Genomic DNA, 12,574 nt, shown 5'->3' with positions numbered 1-12,574 from the left:
AAAGTTTTAAGAATGAAAACCCGCTACACGCTGGATTTCAGCTCACAACCTCTATTTATGCAGACAGGCATTTATCCAATCCACTATGCTGTCCAACTGATTACATGTATACTATGGAATAAATTGGGCACGTATTTATTTCACATGCCAATATTTTATGGTTTTATGCTCAACATTGCAGCTAGCGTTATTCATTAAACTATACCAGAAGAAAAGTGCATACCCATACATGAAGAAAAGTACTTAAACTCACATCTTTAACAAGACTTGCAATCAGTGTAGTATCTGTAATAAGTACTGCAGCTGGAGAAGTATGAATTACGCATAAACAAACACAGTGCACAGAAATAAACAAAAACACCTTCATATAAAATTAGAATGGTAAATGTTGCATTTGTTGATTAAAAATAAATTTTCGGTGCAAAAACATTTTTACCTGTGCAACATCGGGCGTTCACCTAGTATATATACAAGTATATAATACAAATATAAAAATATAAATATGCATTTGTATTGCAATATGCGTATATAATGTATGCAGTGGTTATTTTAAGATTACAGTAATTATTAACAGTCACTAGTTATAGAATGTTGGTATTCTTAGCAATCTTAAAGCACAGCAACAGGACTTTAGACATCCACGCAAGTCATGAATCATGCCAAGACAAATCATTCAGCCCACTCTCGCATAGTATGGATAAACTAATCAAAGTATATATGATTGTGTTTGAGCTTTTCCATGAAAACTATTTAGTTTATTGAAGATTTCAGTGTCACATACTTGACTGTTAGTATGATGGATGATGCATTTATGTATATATGCACTTTTCCATATACCTATTCATTCTCTATTTTAAATTAATCTATTATATATCGTCTGATTTACACTTGTTTTTTTAGCGCTACACTTTTATACTTCAAATATTTTATGGCATCAACATATTTTATGCGGTCAAAGATAGTAGTATAAAAATAAAAATTGAGGTGATGGGAAGCTTTCAGTGGGTGGCTTTGCACCGAAACTATAAATCAATCTTACAAGCTTCAAAGTGGAAAAATTCCTAAACAAATCCTGCCAAGACTAATTCCCATCTACTTCAGGTATTATTTGGTTTAGGCATTGCAATAAGCCAACATGGAGGTTTTTACAGACACCTTGATTGAACTGTCACTATTGGAAACTATGCACTTCTTTTGAGGAGAAGGCAGAAATGAGCTTGGGAGAGGGAGTATATATTATAGTAGGTAGCATATCAATTGCACAAGCATTCGTTGTTACCAAGTTTAATTTTAATACATCTATGATCAATACATCGATGAGTTTTTTACAAATACATGCATCTAGGACAACTTCAAATACACTTGTGGTCGATACCTCTATTGTTGATGCCCTTGCTGTAAAGATCATGTAAATAAAAAAGCTTTACCAAAAACATTTCAAGTGACCATGCATTGTTTTATCACTGTATTGTCTTCTCTTGTTAGAAAACTAACCTGTGAAAAAATTATCAAATGTTATTTCCAATAATGACCATCGTTAAGGTGAGGCTAGTTAAATACCTACATCTTAATTCTGCGGCCCTGTCCCATGGAACAAGACAAGGCCTCACATCTTGATAGCTTATTTTTCTATAATTTTTATTTATTCGCTTGTAGTTTCTGCGCTGCCTTTTATATTATCAAGGTCGGTTGTTGGTATGTTAACATTCGTGCTCGTCTCTCTACATGGCAAAAGAAGGCTGGTATAATCAAAACTAGAAACTAGTCAGAAAAGTGGCTAGCAATATATAGTGCCAGCTTTAGCTCTCCTTAGAAAGCCTTCATACAGATTAAACTTATGCTGCCTTCAATGCCCAAAGATGCAGCAATAGTTCTTTCTTTGCGAGTTGTTCAGAATAAATTATGGCTATACCTTATTAGGCTTTGCCCAATAACTTTTTTCTGTTTTTTAATTGGCTCTAAGTTGTATGCCAACCATGAAATCACAGAAATGACACGGAATATCTTGCTTAATGTAATGTTTTTGCCCACATTTCAAAAAAAATAGTTGGCAAAGATTTGCTTGTCACATAATCAGACCATATGAATTTGGCTCTTTAAACTCCAAATAAATTATTACTTGATTCTCTTTTTATAAATATTGGCACCAAACTCCTTTTGGCATTTCCATAACAACTTGGCAGAGGCATCAGCTGCAATTAAAGCTTGGTAGTGCGTTTTTAATTTGTAACAGTCAGCAGACCTTGTAAATAAATCTGGCACTTCGTTAACAAAGCAATCAACTTTTATATTTGTCTTGTTTGTAGCTCAGCAACCGGAATACTGCACTGCAGAACAACATTTGTAGTTCTACAGTAAGGTCTACAGTAGGGTCTACAGTAGTTCTAAAGTAGTTCTACAGTAGTTCTACAGTAGCTTTACAGTAGTTCTACAGTAGTTCTACAATAGTTCTACAGTAGTTCTACAGTAGTTCTACAGTAGTTCTACAGTAGTTCTACAATAGTTCTACAATAGTTCTACAGTAGTTCTACAGTAGTTCTACAGTAGTTCTGCAGTAGCTTTACAAGAATGTTACAGTAGTTCTACAGTAGTTCTACAGTAGCTCTACAGTAGTTCTACAGCGCTATCAAACTTTTCAAGGGGGTTGTTCTAGGACTAGTCGCCGAGTAACACTGTCGCGGTTATACAATTAATATTTTTAATATCATATATAATATACATATATCTATATATATCTCAAGGTTTGTGCGTTCATCTGTATTCCGATGTGTTCAGCTATAGCTAATAAAATTTTGGAATGAAATATCCCCTTCATGCTGGATTTGTTCTCGGAATCCCGTTCACCAGGCAAATATCTTACCAATTAAGCTATGCAAAATGCATTGAATTCTGAGGCAATATGATCTATTATGTTGGTTAAAATAGACATAACATTCTGCGTTATGCAGTACAAAGTGACTAACACTTGCTTTCACGGCTCATATTAATAAGTTTAGCAAGACAGAGAGTAGTGTACAAAAATTAGTCTTTGGCATTGTGCCAGGCTAATGGGAAGGGGTAGGCAACAACATTACCTGCCACTGTTTATAAGCTGTTTTTAATACCCATGCAATACCGGCCATTCACCTAGAATTTTATATGCATGTAATTACTATAATAATATACATATTTATTAATGATTTTGATGTAATAATAGTGGGTATCGTTGCTATAAACATTTCTTCACAAAACTTGATCGACCTTGCTAAAATGTATAACAGAGATACTTGTTACCGGATCGACGACACTTCCCAAAATTGATTGTTTTTAATTAAATTCATGATGCCTCATTCTATGTTTTTATGAATGTTGACTACAACAATTGTTGTAGTTATGCCCACTAATGCCTCACTCTATGCTTTCATGAATGTCCACACAACAATTGTTGTAGACATACCCATTAATGGCTCACTCTATGCTTTCATAAATTTCGACACAATAATTGTTGTAGTCATGCCCACTAATGCCTCACTCTATGCTTTCATGAATGTCGACACAACAATTGTTGTAGACATACCCACTAATGCCTCACTCTATGCTTTCATGAATGTCGACACAACAATTGTTGTAGACATACCCACTAATGCCTCACTCTATGCTTTCATGAATGACGACACAACAATTGTTGTAGTCATGCCCACTAATGCCTCACTTTTTGCTTGTACATTCTGAAACGCAATATACCACCACAAACATGATATATTCTTTATTGGCAATATGAAATTATTGCCAATACAGTAATATTCGTATATTGATCAGGGTTTTTGACATCAGCATTAAGCATATAAATGCGTATGTTCATAATAAAAATGCGTTGACATGCTCAGTTGCAAATTTGAAATGTTCTGTGATATCAGTAGTAATATTGTTGGTGGGTGCTGCAGATTGCTGGTTGGCCAATCAGGTGGGACAGTTTAATTGATCAGCAAATACCCATGCGCAAAGAGGAATCTAGATTGGAACTAGTTTCTGCCCACTCATAACACTTTTCAGCTAAATTAGTGTATTAGCTATATTAGTGTGTTAAATATATTAGTGTATTAGCTATATTAGTGTACTAGCTATATTAGTGTATTAGCTATATTAGTGTATTAGCTATATTAGTGGGTTATCTATATTAGTGTAGTTAGACCCCTATAATACTTACACTCTTCTAAACAGGCTATCCGACCACAAACAACTATTGAATCATGTTTATTTTGTCAGAACTGACAAACAAAGATACATTTTATTTTGTTTAATGAAATCAATGATATACAGCCCCCCAGGGGGCGAAATTTTTTTCCCAAACAGGTTTACATACGGCAGTAAAATCTTGGCTCCTGATTGGTTTTAGTAAATGAGTTTTAGTAACCAAAACCTACATCAGTAGGGCATCAGTACATTAGAAATCAATAGTTATAATTAGAAAGGAACACAAAATTCTAAATAAAGTAATAAAAATTATGTTATCATTCAAAAAGTGCTGTTAAAACGTAAGAGGGCACTCACTTAAAACTCATTAATTTAAACCATTTTGAATAAAATTTTAGAATTTTGTGTTCTTCTCTAATTATAACTATTGACTTTTAATGTAATGATGTAGGATTTGATGACTAAAACTCAATTACTAAAACCAATCAGGAGCCAAAATTTTACTGCCATATGTAAACCTGTTTGGGAAAAGAAATTTCGCCCCCAGGGGGGCTGTATAGGGGGGCTGTATAGGGGGGCTGTATAGGAGGGGCTGTATAGGGGGGCTGTATAGGAGGGGCTGTATAGGGGGGCTGTATAGGGGGGCTGTATAGGGGGGCTGTATAGGGGGGCTGTATAGGGGGGCTGTATAGGGGGGCTGTATAGGGGGGCTGTATAGGGGGGCTGTATAGGGGGGCTGTATAGGGGGGCTGTATAGGGGGGGCTGCATAGGGGGGCTGTATAGGGGGGCTGTATAGGGGGGCTGTATAGGGGGGCTGTATAGGGGGGCTGTATAGGGGGGCTGTATAGGGGGGCTGTATAGGGGGGCTGTATAGGGGGGCTGTATAGGGGGGCTGTATAGGGGGGCTGTATAGGGGGGCTGTATATCATTGATGAAATCCTGATGATAACAATGCAAGTTTATTGAAATAAAAGCACGGCAAGGCGAGTTATCCCACAATGCCTTACAATCATGCTAAGATTTGTTATTGTGAGTGACTGGCACCATCTAAATATGAGCTTACATATAATTTTTCTAGGTTTTATCAGAAAGTATTGGTATTTTTCTTTTATTCGCGATTGTTTTTGTTGTTTTATAGAAAATAAAAAAAGAGAAATAGAAAAATATAAGAAAAATAAGAAAAGAAATAAGAAAAATAGAAAAAAAATTTTTTTTACATATTTTTCATACATACAGACGGTATATATCCTCATAAAATCAATCATAGCTCAAACGCAAGTGCTGCATTATACCGAGAGCTATGAATGATTTTCAGAAATTAGTACTGAATGTATTACATTTAATAATACAACCTCATTTCCGGATCTTTACTAATCACCTGGCATGATGTAAAAAGCCATTGAGTTCAATGTCAAGGCGGTGCATTTTAAATGTATTATTAATCATGTGACAAGGTAAGCAGGTACTTGGTACAGCCTATCGCTAGTGTGGGCCTACATCTGTAAGATTTTGTGCTTTTTCAGTGTATTATGAAGTTGAAGGCATTTGTTCAAGGTAGAGTGTAATGTAAAAATGGTTTGTGTGCATCTTCATGGTGCGGATGTGAGGCTCAGTAGCTAGTACAGTCTGTATGAGAGGGTACACTGTATGAAGTATGGGAGACTCCAGTCTATGAAGTATGGAAGAGTACACTCTATGAAGTATGGGAGACTCCAGTCTATGAAGTATGGAAGAGTACACTCTATGAAGTATGGGAGAGTACAGTCTATACAGTATGGAAGAGTACTGTCTGAGCTCACTCCTTAAGCTGATGAGCATCAAAGTAACACCTGCAGTCATGCAGTCATGTCTGTATTGTATGCTTCATCTACTGTGCAATTTTATTTTGCTTTTTAATTAATTTAGTTTATGATTTATCACTGTAATATGGTGTCTGCATGCTTTTAAGTTGTTTGTAATATTTGCTATTTTGCAACGATTTGAATAAGAATATTTTTGGACATAACCAAATTGATTTGTTATAGTTGAATTTTGTCACTAACCAAGTTTCTTTGCCTGGTTCGATTTTTCAAATTGTGTCGCCATGATTGAATTCGATCAAGTTCTATCAACAATGCCAGAGAGTGATGTTGGTCTTTGGCTGTAGCTTTCATAATTTTCTAATGTATAGATATTTTTGTTGATTTCCTGTGATGGGCTGTGAATCATGGACTACCTTGATCCCACCTTAACTGTGGTGCCAGCTGTTACATTGGAACTCTCAAAGCCTTAAACTTGAGCATAAAAAGGCATTAATTGTGCCACAGACCTTTATACAGTTTATCACTGATTTATTGACTATTAATGAACTGAGGATTGACCACGCGTGTAACATGGCTTTAGATGACACTGGATGAATGAAATCACTCAGCACAGCCTCCACATCGTGTTAGCCTGTTTACATCTAATCGCTTGGATAGTTTGTTATTGAAATAGTTGTGCTCAAAGTAGTCTCCCTCTCTCCTACTCGTAATAGCCGCTTCTTTAAAATTGTTACTCAATAAGGATATAGATATTTTCCCTTCTTAGCACCTTAAATTAGTACCAACTCTGAATCTCCTAGATTTTGAGTTTTATATGCCTCTTAAGCCATCCCCTTGCTACACCCCTTGCTACACCCCTTGCTATATGTCACACAAATATGACGAACTTATGAAAATCACTGTTGTTTTGAGGGCATCACAGCATAACTTGAATAAATTTGATGTTTCCTATGACGAATTCAAGAATTCCGCTTTAAGTAGCCGTAGAGATTCATGAAATTGAAGTTTTTTATTTCCGCTCATAAAGTGTCACTCAAGATTATTCATTCAGTTTAGTTTTTTTATTGGCAAACTTGATGTTTGATGGCTTGATGGCTGGCTGATCGACAGCGCGATAAAGTGTAAAGAAGTGTTTAACAAAGTGATATCGATAAAACAGTTTTATTTGCTGCCTTTTGAGGAAAAAGTTACGGGCAAGTGACCAATAAGAATTGCCATGCATCAATATTATGCAAAATCATCGAAATGACTTCGGAAGGACTTGAGAGATATGAAATAAATGTGGTTAAGGAACTAATTAGTTACAAGTACACAGCATTAAAGTTAATGGCCTTTGGCATTCATTCACTTGTCTCATGCTTCAGCCTTTTGTAACAAGCTTCCTTTTGTCAAATCTAAATCACGTTAGTGCATCACCTGATAGATCTGATTCTCTCAACAATTTTCTGTTTTAAAAATGAACCCTGAAAGAGTCATGCTACTAGTACTAGAAAAATTTGGGTATGTTGCCAGAAGACTAGGTGAGAATGGCGTAAAAGGTCGCTGAAATGTTGATATAATATATCAATATTTCAGCGACCTTTTATGCCATTCTCACCTATTTCATAGCTATAGGTTTTTATGACCATCTCATATTATGAGATGGTCATAAAAAACTTATAGCTATGAAATAGCATAAGCTGCGAGGAGCAATACATAACCATAACAAAACTACTCTTTAATATAATGCTTTGGAAATGTTTATCTTAGTTATACGATTAAAGGTAGCTCCTTGGCTCCGTTAAACTAGGCATCAAAGACTGCAATTAGCAAGTTACCTATATTAACCTAATTACCATAAAGTTGAGCTACCTAAAATATTTTATTTTTATTTTAGCTTTGTTACATTTGGTCAACTAACTCTGTAAGCTGTTAGTTTGTCATTTCTGCCACTACGTTATCACTTTAGTGTTTGATACGCGCCTTGAGCGCATCTAACCCAAACAATGAGAGGGTCTGGAGCTTAGACATACATCAAGGAACCAGCTTAACACATGTCCAGATTTGTAATAGAGTATTCACAGTAATGCAAATGTATAAACTAAAAAAATTGACTAAGTATAAATTTGAGTTTGTGAGCAGCTGTTTTGTTTTCTTCTCACTACAGCTTTAAGCTAGTTCACCTTAGTTCGGGTTAGTTTTTTGTAAAATATAATTTAGTTATAGATATTTGGATTGGAAGCTTGTGGCTTTACTAAAGACTATCTACACAAAGAAAAAAATGGGCATGTAGTTGAGACACTGTTTGTACGGGCTACATAAGTGTTGAGCATTTGATAGGAATTAAAGCAGAATAATTCAACATGGAACAATGGTATGCTCTAGGTCAATGACAATTAGTTCGCTTTCACAGAAAAACTAATTTGGCTGTAGTTGACTTGATAGACTTGACTGACTTAGGTGACTTGATTGTCTTGATTGACTTGATAAGTCGACATTTGTGAGAGAGAATTTTCAGTGACACATTTAATAAGTTAGGTTTAATCTAGAGGAAAGGATAAATTAAAGCATAGTTGCACGGGATGGTTAATATATCAGATAGTTGCACGGGATGGTTAATATATCAGATAGTTGAAATAAGCCGCTAACACAAAACAAGTAAAGCAATTAATATATTAATTTTCATGCAGCCTTTTTAAAACTTTGAAGCCCTATTATGCACCTGATCAACTATGATCGATATAACTATGATTATGATCAATATAACTATGATTAATGATCAATATAACTATGATTAATGATCAATATAACTATGATTACTCAACTTTAATATAAAGCTGGTAATCAACAATGTAACTAATTGATTTTATGCTTGGTTATGAAGTTTAGTCAGTATATTGAACACCTCAGAAACCTTAACCACATTTGGACGTTCAACCCAACATTATTCAGTCTAATCGTTTGTTCAAATTTCAAAGATCTTCTATTCATTTCCTGCCCTTAAGTAAACACCCTTAATATTACCTCTAATAACCCCTATAAAGTATCTTTATGGTACCATCTATGCTTTATAACATTCATCTTACTCGAATACAATGCTAATATTTACGATTTCCTAATGGTGTATGTGGTGTACATTAGACTGCATGCCAAAGAATATTTTCAATATCCAAGAATAATATTTCAACCAAACTATAAATTACATATTTCTTTAAGCACTTTCTGTGATATTCTACAGCCAAAATCTAAATAATAATGTGTTATACCCAGAGTACACCACATGCACACTGTATCATGATTTAAGTGTATTATTGTACACATAACAAACGCGATAACAACATGAATATCACAGTTTAAAAGAAATGATAAGCAAACCTCTACAAAACTTGGTGAATATATGATGATAGAGTTATAGCCAAAGGTATAGAAGTTGGTGAGGATATGATGATAGAGTTATAGCCAAAGGTATAGAAGTTGGTGAGGATATGATGATAGAGTTATAGCCAAAGGTAAAGAAATTGGTGAATATATGATGATATGGTTATAGCCAAAGGTATAGAAGTTGGTGAGGATATGATGATAGAGTTATAGCCAAAGGTAAAAAAGTTGGTGAATATATGATGATATGGTTATAGCCAAAGGTATAGAAGTTGGTGAATATATGATGATAGAGTTATAGCCAAAGGTATAGAAGTTGGTGAGGATATGATGATAGAGTTATAACCAAAGGTATAGCAGTTGGTGAAGATATGATGATAGAGTTATAGCCAAAGGTATAGAAATTGGTGAATATATGATGATAGAGTTATAGCCAAAGGTATAGAAGTTGGTGAATATATGATGATAGAGTTATAACCAAAGGTATAGAAGTTGGTGAGGATATGATGATAGAGTTATAGCCAAAGGTATAGCAGTTGGTGAGGATATGATGATAGAGTTATAGCCAAAGGTATAGAAGTTGGTGAGGATATGATGATAGAGTTATAACCAAAGGTATAGAAGCTGGTGAGGATATGATGATAGAGTTATAGCCAAAGGTATAGAAGTTGGTGAGGATATGATGATAGAGTTATTGCCAAAGGTATAGAAGTTGGTGAATATATGATGATATGGTTATAGCCAAAGGTATAGAAGTTGGTGAGGATATGATGATAGAGTTATAGCCAAAGGTATAGAAGTTGGTGAGGATATGATGATAGAGTTATAACCAAAGGTATAGAAGCTGGTGAGGATATGATGATAGAGTTATAGCCAAAGGTATAGAAGTTGGTGAGGATATGATGATAGAGTTATTGCCAAAGGTATAGAAGTTGGTGAAGATATGATGATAGAGTTATAGCCAAAGGTATAGAAATTGGTGAATATATGATGATAGAGTTATAGCCAAAGGTATAGCAGTTGGTAAATATATGATGGTAGAGTTATAACCAAAGGTATAGCAGTTGGTGAGTATATGATGATAGAGTTATAACCAAAGGTATAGAAGTTGGTAAATATATGATGGTAGAGTTATAACCAAAGGTATAGAAGTTGGTGAGGATATGATGATAGAGTTATAACCAAAGGTATAGAAGTTGGTGAGGATATGATGATAGAGTTATAACCAAAGGTATAGAAGTTGGTGAGGATATGATGATAGAGTTATAGCCAAAGGTATAGAAGTTGGTGAGGATATGATGATAGAGTTATAGCCAAAGGTATAGAAGTTGGTGAATATATGATGATAGAGTTATAGCCAAAGGTATAGAAGTTGGTGAATATATGATGATAGAGTTATAACCAAAGGTATAGAAGTTGGTGAGGATATGATGATAGAGTTATAGCCAAAGGTATAGCAGTTGGTGAGGATATGATGATAGAGTTATAGCCAAAGGTATAGAAGTTGGTGAGGATATGATGATAGAGTTATAACCAAAGGTATAGAAGTTGGTGAGGATATGATGATAGAGTTATAGCCAAAGGTATAGAAGTTGGTGAGGATATGATGATAGAGTTATAGCCAAAGGTATAGAAGTTGGTGAATATATGATGATATGGTTATAGCCAAAGGTATAGAAGTTGGTGAGGATATGATGATAGAGTTATAGCCAAAGGTAAAGAAGTTGGTGAATATATGATGATATGGTTATAGCCAAAGGTATAGAAGTTGGTGAGGATATGATGATAGAGTTATAGCCAAAGGTATAGAAGTTGGTGAATATATGATGATAGAGTTATAACCAAAGGTATAGCAGTTGGTGAGTATATGATGATAGAGTTATAACCAAAGGTATAGAAGTTGGTAAATATATGATGGTAGAGTTATAACCAAAGGTATAGAAGTTGGTGAGGATATGATGATAGAGTTATAACCAAAGGTATAGCAGTTGGTGAGAATATGATGATAGAGTTATAACCAAAGGTATAGCAGTTGGTGAGGATATGATGATAGAGTTATAACCAAAGGTATAGCAGTTGGTGAGGATATGATGATAGAGTTATAACCAAAGGTATAGAAGTTGGTGAGTATATGATGATAGAGTTATAACCAAAGGTATAGCAGTTGGTGAGGATATGATGATAGAGTTATAACCAAAGGTATAGAAGTTGGTGAGGATATGATGATAGAGTTATAGCCAAAGGTATAGCAGTTGGTGAGGATATGATGATAGAGTTATAACCAAAGGTATAGAAGTTGGTGAGGATATGATGGTAGAGTTATAACCAAAGGTATAGAAGTTGGTGAGGATATGATGATAGAGTTATAACCAAAGGTATAGAAGTTGGTGAGGATATGATGATAGAGTTATAATCAAAGGTATAGAAGTTGGTGAGGATATGATGATAGAGTTATAGCCAAAGGTATAGAAGTTGGTGAATATATGATGATAGAGTTATAACCAAAAGTATAGCAGTTGGTGAGGATATGATGATAGAGTTATAACCAAAGGTATAGCAGTTGGTGAGGATATGATGATAGAGTTATAACCAAAGGTATAGAAGTTGGTGAGGATATGATGGTAGAGTTATAACCAAAGGTATAGCAGTTGGTGAGGATATGATGATAGAGTTATAACCAAAGGTATAGAAGTTGGTAAAAACTCAACTACAAACAAGTTTTAGTGTTATTGTTAATATTAGTTTCTCAAAGATTGTCTTTCCTTGTTTTAGGGTATTTTTCAATGTTTGTATCAACTGTAGTACATCACAGGTTTGTAGTTCTAAAATGGTCAAGTTTAATATAGACACTTTTGTACTTTGTGCGACATAAAAAATTTCTTGCTACATTCTAACCTACACATCATACCACTGTACGGCTATATGTTCTAATTTTTAAAGTTTCTCACTGTACAACTATATTTTCTGCTTTGTATATTTCACCACCAATTTAGTACAATTATATGTTCTACCTTGCATATTTTATCACTGTATGACCGTATGCTACACCCTGTACACTTTATCATTGTGGGACTATATACTACCCCATGTACAATTTATTATTCTGTGACTATATACTACACCCTATACATTTTATCAATGTATAACTATTAGCTACATTTGAACCACTTCCTAGCAATTATGTGAACTCTTTCACAGGCCACAATCTATCACGCGCTGCAGTCTCTCACGTGCCACAATC

The sequence above is a fragment of the Watersipora subatra genome, chromosome 10, assembly GCF_963576615.1.
Source record: "Watersipora subatra chromosome 10, tzWatSuba1.1, whole genome shotgun sequence".
NCBI classification, from domain to species: domain Eukaryota; kingdom Metazoa; phylum Bryozoa; class Gymnolaemata; order Cheilostomatida; family Watersiporidae; genus Watersipora; species Watersipora subatra.
Note: the sequence above shows the minus strand (reverse complement) of the source record.